This window comes from Pongo pygmaeus, chromosome 12 (genome assembly GCF_028885625.2).
Source record: "Pongo pygmaeus isolate AG05252 chromosome 12, NHGRI_mPonPyg2-v2.0_pri, whole genome shotgun sequence".
Classification (NCBI taxonomy): domain Eukaryota; kingdom Metazoa; phylum Chordata; class Mammalia; order Primates; family Hominidae; genus Pongo; species Pongo pygmaeus.
Window position 1 is genome coordinate 127,664,733 of NC_072385.2, and position 17,397 is coordinate 127,682,129.

The window sequence follows — 17,397 nt, forward strand, 5'->3', positions numbered from 1 at the left end:
TTCAATTTGTATTATGGGTTCTAGTTACTTTGCCTTTCTATATAAATTGATTGGAATTGTGTTGAATCTATAGACAATTGAGAGAGTTGACAACATAGAATCTTCCATTCTATGACAAAGTATATATTTCCATTTAATTAGATTGTACATTATTTATTACATCAATATTTAAAACAAAATTTTAGCATACAGATTTTGAATAAATTTTTAAAGTTTTGTAACTATCTCAAGCTTATTGTACTATTGTAAATGATACCGTTTTTCAAATCAATTTTCATTTTTTGTGGCTAACATATTTAGATACCATTAGTTTTTCTATATTGGCATTGTACTCTCATGCCTTTCAAAACTTAGTATTAATTCTGTTTAAAGATTCTTTTGGATTCTCTTTGTAGCCAACTCATGTCACCTACAAAAAAAAAAGAAAAAGAAAATGGCTGGGCACAGTATCTCATGCCTGTAATTCCAACACTTTGGGAGGCCAAGGCAGGAAGATCCCTTGAGCTCAGGAGTTTGAGACCAGCCTGGGCAATATGGCGAAAATGTGTCCCTACAGAAAATACAAAAATTAGCTTGGCATGGTGGTGCAGGCACCTGTAGTCCCAGCTACTTGGAAGGCTGAGGTGGGAGGATTACCTGAGCCCAGGAAATCGAGGCTGCAGCGAGTAGAGATTGTGCTGCTGCACTCCAGCCTGAGCGAGACCTTGTCTCAAAAAAATAAATAAATAATAATAATAATGCCTTATTTATTTTCAGTTTTCTTGTCCTTTTTTTCTTTATTGTGTTTATTGAACTTGCTAAGATCTCTAGTATAATGTTTAATAGTAGTAGTGTGATTTTTTTTGATGATGTCTTATATTTGGTTGAGGAAGTTTATTTCTATTTCTAATTTGCTGACTTTTGAAAGAATCATGAATGCATTTTGAATTTTATCAAAGACTATTTCTTCATGTATCAATATAATTTCATTTTTTTTACACTTTTCAGTTTTTTCATGGTGAATTGTACAGATTGATTTTATTTTTAAATATTGAATCAGCCTTGCATTCTCAGACTAATCTCTACTTGATCATGATACATTCTATTTTGGTGGATTCAATTTGTTAGTATTTTGTAAGGACATTTGTGTTTATATATATCTGTCATATGTATATATATATGTCATATATATATCAGTCATATATATATATCTCACACATATATGTAAGCGATTTTATGCTATGTATCTTTTTTCTTCTGATATCTTTTTCTGTTTTCAATGTTAGTTTAATGCTAGCTTCATAAAATAAGTTGGGAAGTGGTCTTTTACTTATATTTTGAAATAATTTGTGTAGAATTACTATAAATTGTTAAGGAAAATTTTTGTAGAATTTGCTACTGAATATATTTTATGTTTTGAATTTTCTTTTGTGGAAGGTTTTTACTACAAATTCCACTTACTTAGTAGAATTAAGATTATTCAAGTTATCTAATTTTTTACTGAGTAATTTTTGTCTCATTATGTCTTTCAAGGGAATTTTTTTCATTTTTAATGTCATTTTATAGCTTTATATTAAAAGTTCTGAATATGAGTGGCTCTCTGCCTGCTCCCTTTCACCACCTTAATATCTTAAGTGAATAATGCATTCTCATCAAGAGGGTTAAAACTAATCATCAGCTGACGGCAGTTCACTTTTTGAATTACAAAAAAATTTTCCCCCTCAGGCCATTTATTTTACTGATAAGCAACCTAACTATATTATAGATTCTAAAATATTATCTCAAAAGCCCCTAGAAGATGCATACATTTACTCCAAAAGGTTTAATAACTCCCCATGCTGATATTTCCCTTTCTCCTTTGATATTTCCATAATTTGGAGTGTCCATTGTCTGTTTTATTTCATATTGGGACAAGCTGAACAGGGACTAAGGTGAAGGCAGAGAGGCATCCAGGGCAAATCGTTTAACGAGGTACTACAAATACAAGGTCAACACTTGCAGGAACCTAAGAAAGAGTGTCTCCTTAAAATTTGTGTCCTAGGTGTCTTATCTAGTTCTAGCCTTTTTAATGTGAATTCCTTTTTTTTTTTTTTTTTTTTTTTGAGATGAAGTCTGGCTCTGTCCCCCAGGCTGGAGTGCACTGGTGCGATCTCGCCTGACTGCAACCTCTACCTCCTGGGTTCAAGGGATTCTCCTGCCTCAGCCTCCCAAGTAGCTGGGATTACAGGCATGCACCACCACACCTGGCTAATTTTTGTATTTTTAGTGGAGACAGGGTTTCACCATGTTGGCCAGGCTGGTCTTGAACTCCTGACCTGAGGTGATCCACCCACCTCGGCCTCCCAAAGTGCTGTGATTACAGGCATCAACCACTGTGCCCAGCCTGAATTCTTTATGCTCTCTAAAAGTTCAAAATCATTATTTAGTATTTTATCAGAAACATCGTAGGCATCAATTTAAAAGGAATGCTCAGAAGACCCTTCATCACTATTTCCAACCAAGATTTCTGGGCTGGAGATCCTAGATCAAGTTACTGGCAGATCTGGTGTCTGGTGAAGACTCTGCTCCTGGTTTGCAGATGGGCGTCCTCTCATTATGTCCTCGCATGGTTGAGAGAAAAATCATCATTCTTCTGTTTCTTCTTAGAAGGGCACTAATTTTATTCATGAGCTCCATCCTCATGACCTAATCACCTCCTAAAGGCCTCACTTCCTAATACTATTATATTGGGGGTTTAGATTGCAACATATGTATTGGGGGGGTCGGCACAAACATTCAGCTCATAACATCTTGTGAATCAGTTTTAACTGCAGTGTTGGAACATTGCTTTAAAAATGATGCAGGTCTTATTTCCATATATGCATTAGGAAATAAAGTTCTTGCATTGCTATAAAGAAATACAGGAAACTGGGTAATTTATAAATAAAAGAGGTTTAATTGGCTCACAGTTCTGTAGGCTCTACAGGAAGCATGGTGGTGCTCACATCTGCTTGGCATCTGGGGAGGCCTCAGTAATCTTCCATTCATGGCAGAAGGTGAAGACAGAGTAGGTATGTCACATAGTAAAAGCAGGAATAAGCAAGAGACAAAGTGGGGGGCGAAGCCAAACACTTTTAAATGACTACATCTCATATGAATTCAGGGCAAGAGCTCACTTATCACCAAGGGGTTGGCCCAAACCATTCATGAGGGATCTGCCCCCATAATCCAAATCCCTCTGCCAGTCTCCAACATTAGGGATTACACTTCAACATGAGATTTGAGTGGGGACAAATATCCAAACTATATAAAGAAGAAATGCAGCAGTTCCCAATTTTGTCCCTCAACACCCTCCCACACACTGAATCATATATGTGAGGAGTACTTTTATATGCACAACTTGCCCTATTTAGAACTGTTCTGGAATGAGTGCATTTCCCGTAGTACTATCTAAAATTCCATCTCCTGCACTTCCCTTCAAGAAACCACATGACAATATCAATAATGCATTGCATTTTAGGAATAAAGTTAAATATTTTCTAATTTATTTTAACCATTAATAAACTATTTTTAACTATTTTTATAACAATAATTTTTAGATCAGTTCACAAGTGATTACAACACACACTACAGCAAGATGGATAATTGCTGTCTTAATGCATACATTACACTAAACATTATTACATGCAATGATATTGCCAAGGATTTAAAATTTTGATCAGCAGTTTCAGGAAGCTAGGAGCTTTTAACTAAATGGATGAATCATGGAGAAGAGTCCTGCCATTTCTCATTCAAGATTGGTGACTCAGTGTCAGTGGGGCATGAGACTTCTATGATCTGACCTTAGAATGACCCCTTTTTATGGTGGAACAAGGTTTTAAGCAAGGCCATTCCCCTGGAGCCATAAAGGATTGACTAGGGAAGACTGCACTGAGCTTTGCTATGAACAGGGCGGTTGCATTTTTGTGATTTTTCCGCAGTCTGTGGTTTTTCCTGAGCCTGTATCCAGACAGTGGTCATTCCAAGTCCAGCTTTGCTGTCTGTTACAGCTTTTGTTTGACTATGTCTTTATACTCTTGCCTTATTAAGTTATAAAACTGTTTATTGCTTTATTGTCTCAGCTCAAAGGTGAATAACAAAACCCCAAGCATATGTCAGCCTTGGAAATTTAGTATTGACCTTCCTGGGCCCTCAGTGCCTGCTCATTTCCTATAGCTAGCATTTACGTTTCCAATTTTTCATCTACACCTTCATTCACTACTATATGTCATTTGCCTTATTATCTATGGTAAGTATACTGAGTTCTAGTAAAATAGTATTTCAAGTGCAAGTTTACACATTCCTTCTATTAACTTTAATTCAATACTTTCCATTTCTTTTTTGCTTCAGAACCAGGAGTTGAAAATATTTACATTTTTCTTTTAAAGAGGTTATAAAGTTGTCACAAGGACATAGGACGTGCTGGCTATTTTTCCCTTTTTACTATTTTATAGCATCCAATTAGGTGAATAATAAAATTCTTATTTTTCCAATGAGTAATCCAAGACTTCACAAATAAAAGTACCATGCTTAATGTCACACAACTAACAAGCGGCAGGACCAGTGTTTAAATGTAAATATGTCTTATTTCAAAATTTGTTTCTTTTACCAAATCTTGTAGCTCCTTCCAAGACTCCCAACCTTTACCTTTTCTTTCTACCCCTAAGAATACATATGATTTTCACATACGAAGTTTGTTTATAACCTTTTGCTAATTAATTTGTGAAACAAGATGCAATGAATTTTGTAAAATGTCATGCAAAAAATGAAACAGGAACAGAGAATTAGGAAATATTAAACCGTGGTTAGTAGCATTGCATATCAGCATTGGTTTGATTGTAATTTCATTGTTCTGGACTCTCGCTTGTTTAGTTGGTGTCCCTGAGGCCTGCAGTCCTTCCCGGTGCTGAGAGTGGAGCTTCCCAGGCTTTCATCCTCTCCAGGACCTCAACCTTCCTCGTTCCATGTACAGACATAGAACCCTTTCCACTTACCTTTTGTAAGAAATAGTATTCTTTCCCACAGGTGAGACATGGAGAAACGTTTGAGTCCTCTTTGATCATATCCTTAGTCATTTCCCACTCCTGATAATGTGTTTGTAAGATTAATATGAGAACTTCAGTAAGACTGCACTTGCAGGGGTGCAGCTACATACTCCAAGCTTCTATGTCACTGGTGAGGAATCCACAAAGCACTGACATGAGTGGAGTGATTTCTATTTCTCTTCAGCGGCGATCTCATGTCAAAGTCCATCTGGCAATTCAAATCCTGAGTTATTAAGGCTAAAGAATTATGGCCATATCTAGTTTCTATGCACAGCCTTTCCCTGAGTAGAAGGCCCAATTGATTACCAGATCAAAATTGGGCTGGGATTTGCTTTGTAAACTGCTAGGCAGTTTAACTGGGTTGTAGCGAAAGCCTCTATATGACATTAAATGACCTTCCTAAAAGCTTATTTCTCCCCCAACTGCTCATGTTGGAATCAGTTGCAGGAGTCATTTACAATGAGTGGTTTCTTAGCTTTCTAAATGCATTTACTACATGCCAGATGTCCAGCTCACACCAGCCTGCTGCTTGCCTTTCGCTGACCCCTTCGATGGATGCTACGGACTTGGATCCTCTTCCAAGGAAACACGTCACAGAGCAGTGTGTGGTTGACATACTAAGCTCCACCGAGAAAGAAGACATCACCTAGGTGTGGGCAAAAGGGATGATATTACCAAGCAAGGTCATAATGATGACAAAAAATAGATTTTTCCCGGTTGAATTTAGAAATACGTTGTGTCCTCAGACCTCTCAGTGTGTTTCAAGCGTTGAAAAATCCCTTTGATTGGAACCAAATTGATTAAAACTAAATGTAGAAAAGACCTTCTTGACAGTTCCAGGGCTATTCTATAGCTGGCTTGAATTTGATTTTTAAAAAACATCTCATTAATCCAAAGTGTTCTGCATAAGAGATCTGTACATCTGTTTTTTCACTTATATGATTGGATAATTATCATTTATTTTCAGTAGGTCATTCTGAACAAAATGCAAGTTAATCATTAAATGATTTCTACATTTGAACATGACATATTTTGATAAAAAGGCATGGCTTAAATAGTACTTCTTATCAAGCAAGTATCTTGATTCTTTAATTCTTTTACTAATAGAACTAACAATTGCTCAGATTTTCATGAAAAGAAAAACAGCAAATTATTGGTTTTCTATAGTCTTTCTATGTGCAAATGACAATGTAGCCATTGTTCAGATTCTCCTAAAAAGTTTAATTGACAATGACATCAAAATTATTCAAATATTCTTTTTTTTCTTTTTATTATTATTATTATTATTATTATTATTATTATACTTTAGGCTCTATGGTACATGTGCGCAACGTGCAGGTAAGTTACATATGTATACATGTGCCATGCTGGTGCGCTGCACCCACCAACTCGTCATCTAGCATTAGGTATATCTCCCAATGCTATCCCTCCCCCCTCCCCCCACCCCACAACAGTCCCCAGAGTGTGATGTTCCCCTTCCTGTGTCCATGTGTTCTCATTGTTCAATTCCCACCTATGAGTGAGAATATGCGGTGTTTGGTTTTTTGTTCTTGCAATAGTTTACTGAGAATGATGATTTCCAATTTCATCCATGTCCCTACAAAGGACGTGAACTCATCATTTTTTATGGCTGCATAGTATTCCATGGTGTATATGTGCCACATTTTCTGAATCCAGTCTATCATTGTTGGACATTTGGGTTGGTTCCAAGTCTTTGCTATTGTGAATAATGCCGCAATAAACATACGTGTGCATGTGTCTTTATAGCAGCATGATTTATAGTCCTTTGGGTATATACCCAGTAATGGGATGGCTGGGTCAAATGGAATTTCTAGTTCTAGATCCCTGAGGAATCGCCACACTGACTTCCACAAGGGTTGAACTAGTTTACAGTCCCATCAACAGTGTAAAAGTGTTCCTATTTCTCCACATCCTCTCCAGCACCTGTTGTTTCCTGACTTTTTAATGATTGCCATTCTAACTGGTGTGAGATGGTATCTCATTGTGGTTTTCGTTTGCATTTCTCTGATGGCCAGTGATGGTGAGCATTTTTTCATGTGTTTTTTGGCTGCATAAATGTCTTCTTTTGAGAAGTGTCTGTTCATGTCCTTCGCCCACTTTTTGATGGGGTTGTTTGTTTTTTTCTTGTAAATTTGTTGGAGTTCATTGTAGATTCTGGATATTAGCCCTTTGTCAGATGAGTAGGTTGCAAAAATTTTCTCCCATTTTGTAGGCTGCCTGTTCACTGATGGTAGTTTCCTTTGCTGTGCAGAAGCTCTTTAGTTTAATTAGATCCCATTTGTCAATTTTGGCTTTTGTTGCCATTGCTTTTGGTGTTTTAGACATGAAGTCCTTGCCCATGCCTATGTCCTGAATGGTAATGTCTAGGTTTTCTTCTAGGGTTTTTACGGTTTTAGGCCTAACATTTAAGTCTTTAATCCATCTTGAATTGATTTTTGTATAAGGTGTAAGGAAGGGATCCAGTTTCAGCTTTCTACATATGGCTAGCCAGTTTTCCCAGCACCATTTATTAAATAGGGAATCCTTTCCCCATTTCTTGTTTTTGTCAGGTTTGTCAAAGATCAGATAGTTGTAGATATGTGGCATTATTTCTGACAGCTCTGTTCTGTTCCATTGATCTATATCTCTGTTTTGGTACCAGTACCATGCTGTTTTGGTTACTGTAGCCTTGTAGTATAGTTTGAAGTCAGGTAGTGTGATGCCTCCAGCTTTGTTCTTTTGGCTTAGGATTGACTTGGTGATGCGGGCTCTTTTTTGGTTCCATATGAACTTTAAAGTAGTTTTTTCCAATTCTGTGAAGAAAGTCATTGGTAACTTGATGGGGATGGCATTGAATCTGTAAATTACCTTGGGAAGGATGGCCATTTTCATGATATTGATTCTTCCTACCCATGAGCATGGAATGTTCTTCCATTTGTTTGTATCCTCTTTTATTTCCTTGGGCAGTGGTTTGTAGTTCTCCTTGAAGAGGTCCTTCACATCCCTTGTAAGTTGGATTCCTAGGTATTTTATTCTCTTTGAAGCAATTGTGAATGGGAGTTCACTCATGATTTGGCTCTCTGTTTGTCTGTTATTGATGTATAAGAATGCTTGTGATTTTTGTACATTGATTTTGTATCCTGAGACTTTGCTGAAGTTGCTTATCAGCTTAAGGAGATTTTGGGCTGAGACAATGGGGTTTTCTAGATATACTATCATGTCATCTGCAAACAGGGACAATTTGACTTCCTCTTTTCCTAATTGAATACCCTTGATTTCCTTCTCTTGCCTAATTGCCCTGGCCAGAACTTCCAACACTATGTTGAATGGAAGTGGTGAGAGAGGGCATCCCTGTCTTGTGCCAGTTTTCAAAGGGAATGCTTCCAGTTTTTGCCCATTCAGTATGATATTGGCTGTGGGTTTGCATAAATAGCTCTTATTATTTTGAGATACGTCCCATCAATACCTAATTTATTGAGAGTTTTTAGCATGAAGGGTTGTTGAATTTTGTCAAAGGCCTTTTCTGCATCTATTGAGATAATCATGTGGTTTTTGTCTTTGGTTCTGTTTATATGCTGGATTACATTTATTGATTTGCGTATATTGAACCAGCCTTGCATCCCAGGGATGAAGCCCACTTGATCATGGTGGATAAGCTTTTTGATGTGCTGCTGGATTCTGTTTGCCAGTATTTTATTGAGGATTTTTGCATCAATGTTCATCAAGGATATTGGTCTAAAATTCTCTTTTTTTGTTGTGTCTCTGCCAGGCTTTGGTATCAGGATGATGCTGGCCTCATAAAATGAGTTAGGGAGGATTCCCTCTTTTTCTATTGATTGGAATAGTTTCAGAAGGAATGGTACCAGCTCCTCCTTGTACCTCTGGTAGAATTTGGCTGTGAATCCATCTGGTCCTGGACTTTTTTTGGTTGGTAAGCTATTGATTATTGCCACAATTTCAGCTCCTGTTATTGGTCTACTCAGAGATTCAACTTCTTCCTGGTTTAGTCTCGGGAGGGTATATGTGTTGGGGAATTTATCCATTTCCTCTAGATTTTCTAGTTTATTTGCGTAGAGGTGTTTGTAATATTCTCTGATGGTAGTTTGTATTTCTGTGGGATCGGTGGTGATATCCCCTTTATCATTTTTTATTGCATCTATTTGATTCTTCTCTCTTTTTTTCTTTATTAATCTTGCTAGCGGTCTATCAATTTTGTTGATCCTTTCAAAAAACCAGCTCCTGGATTCATTTATTTTTTGAAGGGTTTTTTGTGTCTCTATTTCCTTCAGTTCTGCTCTGATTTTAGTTATTTCTTGCCTTCTGCTAGTTTTTGAATGTGTTTGCTCTTGCTTTTCTAGTTCTTTTAATTGTGATGTTAGGGTGTCAATTTTGGATCTTTCCTGCTTTCTCTTGTGGGCATTTAGTGCTATAAATTTCCCTCTACACACTGCTTTGAATGCATCCCAGAGATTCTGGTATGTTGTGTCTTGGTTCTCGTTGGTTTCAAAGAACATCTTTATTTCTGCCTTCATTTCGTTATGTACCCAGTAGTCATTCAGGAGCAGGTTGTTCAGTTTCCACGTAGTTGAGCGGTTTTGAGTGAGATTCTTAATCCTGAGTTCTAGCTTGATTGCACTGTGATCTGAGAGATAGTTTGTTATAATTTCTGTTCTTTTACATTTACTGAGGAGAGCTTTACTTCCAAGTATATGGTCAATTTTGGAATAGGTGTGGTGTGGTGCTGAAAAAAATGTATATTCTGTTGATTTGGGGTGGAGAGTTCTGTAGATGTCTATTAGGTCTGCTTGGTGCAGAGCTGAGTTCAATTCCTGGGTATCCTTGTTGATTTTCTGTTTCGTTGATCTGTCTAATGTTGACAGTGGGGTGTTAAAGTCTCCCATTATTAATGTGTGGGAGTCTAAGTCTCTTTGTAGGTCACTCAGGACTTGCTTTATGAATCTGGGTGCTCCTGTATTGGGTGCATATATATTTAGGATAGTTAGCTCTTCTTGTTGAATTAATCCCTTTACCATTATGTAATGGCCTTCTTTGTCTCTTTTGATCTTTGTTGGTTTAAAGTCTGTTTTATCAGAGACTAGGATTGCAACCCCTGCCTTTTTTTGTTTTCCATTTGCTTGGTAGATCTTCCTCCATCCTTTTATTCTGAGCCTATGTGTGTCTCTGCACGTGAGATGGGTTTCCTGAATACAGCACACTGATGGGTCTTGAGTCTTTATCCAATTTGCCAGTCTGTGTCTTTTAATTGGAGCATTTAGTCCATTTACATTTAAAGTTATTATTGTTATGTGTGAATCTGATCCTGTCATTATGATGTTAGCTGGTTATTTTGCTCGTTAGTTGATGCAGTCTCTTCCTAGTCTCGATGGTCTTTACATTTCGGTATGATTTTGCAGTGGCTGGTACCGGTTGTGCCTTTCCATGTTTAGTGCTTCCTTCAGGAGCTCTTTTAGGGCAGGCCTGGTGGTGACAAATTCTCTCAGCATTTGCTTGTCTGTAAAGTATTTTATTTCTCCTTCACTTATGAAGCTTAGTTTGGCTGGATATGAAATTCTGGGTTGAAAATTCTTTTCTTTAAGAATGTTGAATATTGGTCCCCACTCTCTTCTGGCTTGTAGAGTTTCTGCCGAGAGATCCGCTGTTAGTCTGATGGGCTTCCCTTTGATGGTAACCCGACCTTTCTCTCTGGCTGCCCTTAACATTTTTTCCTTCATTTCAACTTTGGTGAATCTGACAATGATGTGTCTTGGAGTTGCTCTTCTCGAGGAGTATCTTTGTGGTGTTCTCTGTATTTCCTGAATCTGAATGTTGGCCTGCCTTGCTAGATTGGGGAAGTTCTCTTGGATAATATCCTGCAGAGTGTTTTCCAACTTGTTTCCATTCTCCCCGTCACTTTCAGGTACACCAATCAGACGTAGATTTGGTCTTTTCACATAGTCCCACATTTCTTGGAGGCTTTGCTCATTTCTTTTTATTCTTTTTTCTCTAAACTTCCCTTCTCGCTTCATTTCATTCATTTCATCTTCCAGGGCTGATACCCTTTCTTCCATTTGATCGCATCGGCTCCTGAGGCTTCTGCATTCTTCACGTAGTTCTCGAGCCTTGGTTTTCAGCTCCATCAGCTCCTTTAAGCACTTCTCTGTATTGGTTATTCTAGTTATACATTCTTCTAAATTTTTCTCAAAGTTTTCAACTTCTTTGCCTTTGGTTTGAATATCCTCCCATAGCTCGGAGTAATTTGATCGTCTGAAGCCTTCTTCTCTCAGCTCATCAAAGTCATTCTCCGTCCAGCTTTGTTCCATTGCTGGTGAGGAACTGCGTTCCTTTGGAGGAGGAGAGGTACTCTGCTTTTTAGAGTTTCCAGTTTTTCTGCTCTGTTTTTTCCCCATCTTTGTGGTTTTATCTACTTTTGGTCTTTGATGATGGTGATGTACAGATGGGTTTTTGGTGTGGATGTCCTTTCTGTTAGTTTTCCTTCTAACAGACAGGACCCTCAGCTGCAGGTCTGTTGGAGTACCTGGCCGGCCGTGTGAGGTATCAGTCTGCCCCTGCTGGGGGGTGCCTCCCAGTTAGGCTGCACGGGGGTCAGGGGTCAGGGACCCACTTGAGGAGGCAGTCAGCCCGTTCTCAGATCTCCAGTTGCGTGCTGGGAGAACCACTGCTCTCCTCAAAGCTGTCAGACAGGGACATTTCAGTCTGCAGAGGTTACTGCTGTCTTTTTGTTTGTCTGTGCCCTGCCCCCAGAGGTGGAGCCTACAGAGGCAGGCAGGCCTCCTTGAGCTGTGGTGGGCTCCACCCAGTTCAAGCTTCCTGGCTGCTTTGTTTACCTAAGCGAGCCTGGGCAATGGCGGGCGCCCCTCCCCCAGCCTCGCTGCTGACTTGCTGTTTGATCTCAGACTGCTGTGCTAGCAAGCAGCGAGACTCCGTGGGCGTAGGACCCTCTGAGCCAGGTGCGGGCTATACTCTCCTGGGGCACCGTTTCCTAAGCCCGTCGGAAAAGCACAGTACTCGGGTGGGAGTGGCCTGATTTTCCAGGTGCTGTCCGTCACCCCTGGAAAGGGAACTCCCTGACCCCTTGCGCTTCCCGAGTGAGGCAATGCCTTGCCCCTGCTTCAGCTGGCGCACGGTGCACTCACCCACTGGCCTGCGCCCACTGTCTGGCACTCCCTAGTGAGATGAACACGGTACCTCAGATGGAAATGCAGAAATCACCCGTCTTCTGCGTCGCTCGCGCTGGGAGCTGTAGACCGGAGCTGTTCCTATTTGGCCATCTTGGCTCCTCCCCCTATTCAAATATTCTTAAAAAAATATGTGTGTGACAGTATAAGCAATGGTAGAACTGGTCAAAATAATTATGGATTATTAAATATTTACTATGAAATAAATGCAAATGCATTCAAAATACATAGAAAAATATTGGTTAAATATAATTTTGCAATAAAGATGACAAATGCTTTATTTGTACTTTTTATTATGTTATTACTATAATAAGAAGCACAAATATAAAATATGTATTTATTTTGTAGAAATAGATTATAAAAGGGAAAAGGTAGGCATCAATAAATAAAGGTAAATTGAAACATCCACAGTATGCAAATAAATACAAATGCAACATTTCTAATATCAAACATCACATCTGAATGTTTTCCTGATGTCACAGTGAGACATTTTCTTTATATCTGTTGGATCTAATAAAATGCAGTAGTTAATAATCATATTTTTTGGATGGCATGGGGTAAACTGAATTATGTAGTTAACCATAATGAGCATTGTTAGACTATTTCTAAATTTCACAGGGAAACAAGTTACTTTGTTGGTTGCTAAATTGCCATGACCACACAAGTACTTAGTCAAAACTTCTTAATGGTGATGATAAAAAAATTGGAAACTATTCAGATTAATTTGAGTATGTTAAAAATGTTTTTCAACAACAGTAAGAAAACAACATGTATATAAAACAACATATCTAATATATGTAATATAATTATAATATAATATATGTAATATACATGTACTGACTCATGCAGTTGTGGAGGCTGAGAAGTTCCATAGTCCATCTGCAAGCTGGAAAACCATCAAAGCTGGTGGTGTAATTCGGTCCCAGTCCAAAGACTTGACCAGTAGCTCTGATGCCTGAGGGAAGGAACAAGATGGAAGTCCCAGCTCAAAACAGAGAGAAAATTCACTCTTCCTTTACATTTTTGTTCTATTCAGGTCCTCAGGGGATTGGATGAGGGCCTTCCACATTGGTGAGGATAGATATTGTTTGCACAGTCTACCAATTCATGTGCCAATTTCTTCCAGAAACACTCTCACAGATATACCCTGAAATAATGTTTTACCAGCTGTCTGGGCATCCCTTAGACTAGTCAAGTTGACACATAAAATTAACCATCACTCCAAGTAAAACTAGTTTTGCCTTCTCTTGAAATGTTTAAGGAGAGAAAAGTAACATTGAGCAGAATGATGTAGAGGAAAGAGCCATGCACATCACAAAAGCCTATCAATAACATTTGTGAGCCACCACTTAATTGTCTGCAAAATGGATGGCATGGCGGGGTTGTGATAAAGCATAGATTCAACATACAAACATGACCTCGCTTTGTGCCATGCATCTAGACCCTTAATAATGATAGTGAGATAAAGATTACTTACATCAAACTGTTCTTGGACTTTTCTCTGACTCTGGTCAGTGAAGTGCATCCTAGCTTAACCTCCTAGTCCTGTTTCCCTTCCTTGCTCTCCATGGAGTGGTGGACCTTGCAAGACATGGTCCTCATGGCCACATGAAACACAACCATGAGAAAAAGAGAGGTGAAGAAAGGCAGGAGGTAGTGGGCCTAGGAGTGCAGAAGGTGAGATAGGCCATGTGGGTTCAGGAAAGGCATGAATGTGACTATCGTGTATGAAGAAAGAAGGGAGAGAGAAGACCTAAGCGTAATTGCTGTGGTCTGCTTACATTCTTTATGCTATTTGTGAAAAGGAAGTGAAGGGTAAATTACTGTAAAATTGCTTTTGGTTCCTGGAATGTGGTCTTTGGGATTCAACACTGCTCTGAGGCTGAGCTATGTAGATCGTGACTTCACTAGCAAAAAATGCATATAGTCTTATTTTCCAGAAGGACTTAAGTGTACTTCTATCTTCTGCTTTGACGTACATGGAGTAGACCTTTCTCGTTCATTTTTCTTTTTCTTTTTTTTTTTTTGAGACATTGTCTTACTTTGTCAACCAGGCTGAAGTGCAGTGGCACGATCTCGGCTCACTGCAACCTCTGCCTTCCAGTTTCAAGTGATTCTCCTGCCTCAGCCTCCTGAGTAGCTGGGATTACAGGAGCCCACCACCACACCTGGCTAATTTTGTTTTATTAGTAGAGATGTGGTTTCACCATGTTGTCCAGGCTGGTCTCAAACTCCTGACCTCGTGATCCACCCACCTCAGCCTCCCAAAGTGTTGGGATTACAGGCGTGAGCCACTGCGCCCGGCCTGCCATTCATTTTTCATACCCAGATCCTTCTTATCTCAGAAAGTCCAACTACCATGCCTTCCACGATGCTCTCCGTCCTGGATTTATCTATCTGATGGAAATATTTTGCACAAACTTCCTTTGTGTTTGATCTGTACCTATCTATAATCAGATTCTTCAGAGAAGAGCCTGAGATGGAAGTTAGGGTGCGTGTGATTCATCAAAGGAAGGACTGTGAACAGGAGAAAGGGAAGAGACATTAGTATTGGGCAGGGGAGGAGCCAAGGACAGGTGTGTTTTCAGCAGGACTCTGCCTCTGGCCTCCTCACATAGTGTGTTCTGGAAGATGAACTGTGTCCTGAGTTGGTCCACCCTCAAGGCAAGTAAGTCAGGCTCCCTTGTTGGTCCATGGGCTGTGGGCTTTATACAACCTCCTGGGAAATAAAGTCAGTCTTCCATGTGGCTGAAAGCGGTTCTCTGGGGAGACAGCACCTACCCGGGAGTAGCCAATACACATCAACCTAACCCACAGGGTCCGGACACCTTGTTAATAGCATCCATTACTGACTTTTCCTGACGACCCTTCTCACATTTCAACTTGTGTTATATGACTTCATATTTCTGTCATATTTATACTAAACTGTGAGTTCCTTGAGGTCAAATTAAGTGAAATATTTATCATTGAAGTTTTCACAATACCTAGCCTGGCTCCTGGATAACATAGCACTGGAAATAACTTTGAAATTGCTTACCAGGACTTAATTTCTAACTGGATGGGGCTCTAGAATATAATTTCAATTCATTCTTTCCTACTATGGAGCAGGCCATTACTATTCATGGGGAAACTTCCTGAAAGTCCAGAAATGGGCAAAATTCCTAACACTGATATAACCAGATTTACCAAGGTGTATGAGTATCAAAAAACAATGACGGGTTAAGAAGGGCGTGGGCTAACTAAGCTTAGTGACTTGTTCCTACATATTAAACTTACGGTGTAAAGTTAATATCCAGGCCTCCACAAAATGACACATTTCTACACATTGCGAACCTTCCGGATTCCTATACAGTCTGATTTGGAAATACTAAATCTGTGAATGCCATGTGTTTGGTAGGCATAATTGTTAAGTTAATAAATGATGCATAAAATGGAATAATATATTATAAATACATGTGTTAAAAACCTTTGAAAGAGCATTGAGTATAAAAATGAAAAGGAAACCTGAGAATAACTGTGTTATTCACACTTCCCACTCCTCGCTGGTTTTTCCAGTCTCATTGCTTCATATGCCTTCTGTATTCTGAGGCCCCCAGGTTTATGTCTGCTTCTTCCATAGCTCATCTATGCTCTTAAGTATGCAGACAAAACTTCCCCCAAATGAAGCTCTTGATCTTCCCCACAAACCCTGACATCTTGTGTTTTTTATCATCTAAGTCTCAGCAAATCTAATCCTAATACCTCAAGTCACAAAAGCTGGGGATTATCCCTGACTCTTGTCTTTTTCTCACACTGAATATTCAATTCCTATACAAGCTGTAGGTGTCACCTTCAAAACATGGACAGACTCCAACCACTGTTTCCACTACACTGTCACCTCCACAGTCCAAGCCATCATCATCTCTCTTGGATGACTGCAATAATCTTCCTGGTTTTACCCAGTTTCTGTCTTTGACCTACTTCACAATGTTTTTAATGCAGTCCCCAGAATGTTCTTGTTAAAATATAAGTCATAGCATTTCACACATCTGCAAAAAAAAAAAAAAAGTTACCTTTTGCGTGAAAATATACTTTCTCTACTTATTTGGTTATTTACTCATAAATTCATCTTATATACTTGTATTGATTATTTTCAATACCAAGTACTAAAAACTCAAGGAAGACTAAAACAAAATTATTCTTTTGCAGAGTCATGTTATATTATCCAGAATACTTATGTGTCTCCATACCAGAGATTGGCCACCCAAACTTCTTCATTTATGAAAAGCTTCTCAAAGTACATGATTGCTTGAAATTGGACTGTAGTAGCTTCAAGAAACACTTATAAACATTAGCCAATTACAGAGTATTTTGTTATGTTTGAGGTTTTATAAATACCTGACCATCCAGGGACTTAAAATCCTGTTGGTGGCAGAGACCATCAATATTAAAACACTTATTTTCACAGACATTTATTAGTTACTAATTTTGTGCTAGGAATTGTACTAGGTAAAAGGGGATATAATGATAACATCATGCCTTGACTTTGTTGTTAAGAAAGTTTTAGCCTAGTTGGGAAGAAGGCAGGTTTACACAATACATTTAGAGCAGTGGTTTTCAACTCTGACTATACATTGAAGGATCCAGTTAGGAGTTTAGGAAATTTCAACATCTGGGTCTCACCATCAAGATCTTACTTGGTCTGAGATGTGACCCTTGCATTAATCTTCTTGAACACTTTCTAGGGGATTCTATAACAATGCGGGGTGGAGAGTGGGAAAAGTATCCAGTAATGAATGAATCATTGCTTTGCCTATTCTCATTGTTGTGCACAATATGTCTTCTTGACTTTGTCAAGGAACAAATAACTCATAAAATAACATGATCTTGATGGAGCAGAATGTGGTAAGGTAAACATTCTAATTAAAAGAACATTATGAAGTGGCTTACATACATAATACATAATAATTGTCACATTTTTGGCCTTTAATAAATACTTTCCAAATAATATGAAAATATTCAGGAAACAACTATTAATTCTTGAATCTGTAATTTATAATCTGATCTTTTTAAGAAATGAAGAAAGTACTTTAGAGTCTTCTGGGTCATTACTACAAGCCTCGTATCTCATTTAACAAGTGGAAAAGAAGTGAAAAGTTGACCTGAATTATTACAAACTG

At 38.6% G+C, this 17,397-nt stretch overlaps 1 long non-coding RNA gene across 1 annotated transcript; it reads left to right on the plus strand.

The window, feature by feature from the left end:
- The first annotated feature begins 1,105 nt into the window (after positions 1-1,105).
- LOC129030787 (uncharacterized) lies at positions 1,106-16,581 on the plus strand. The gene is made up of 3 exons (XR_008500753.1): positions 1,106-5,022; positions 5,546-5,692; positions 16,427-16,581. It is a non-coding gene; the product is annotated as an uncharacterized LOC129030787 (long non-coding RNA).
- The last annotated feature ends 816 nt before the right edge of the window (positions 16,582-17,397 follow it).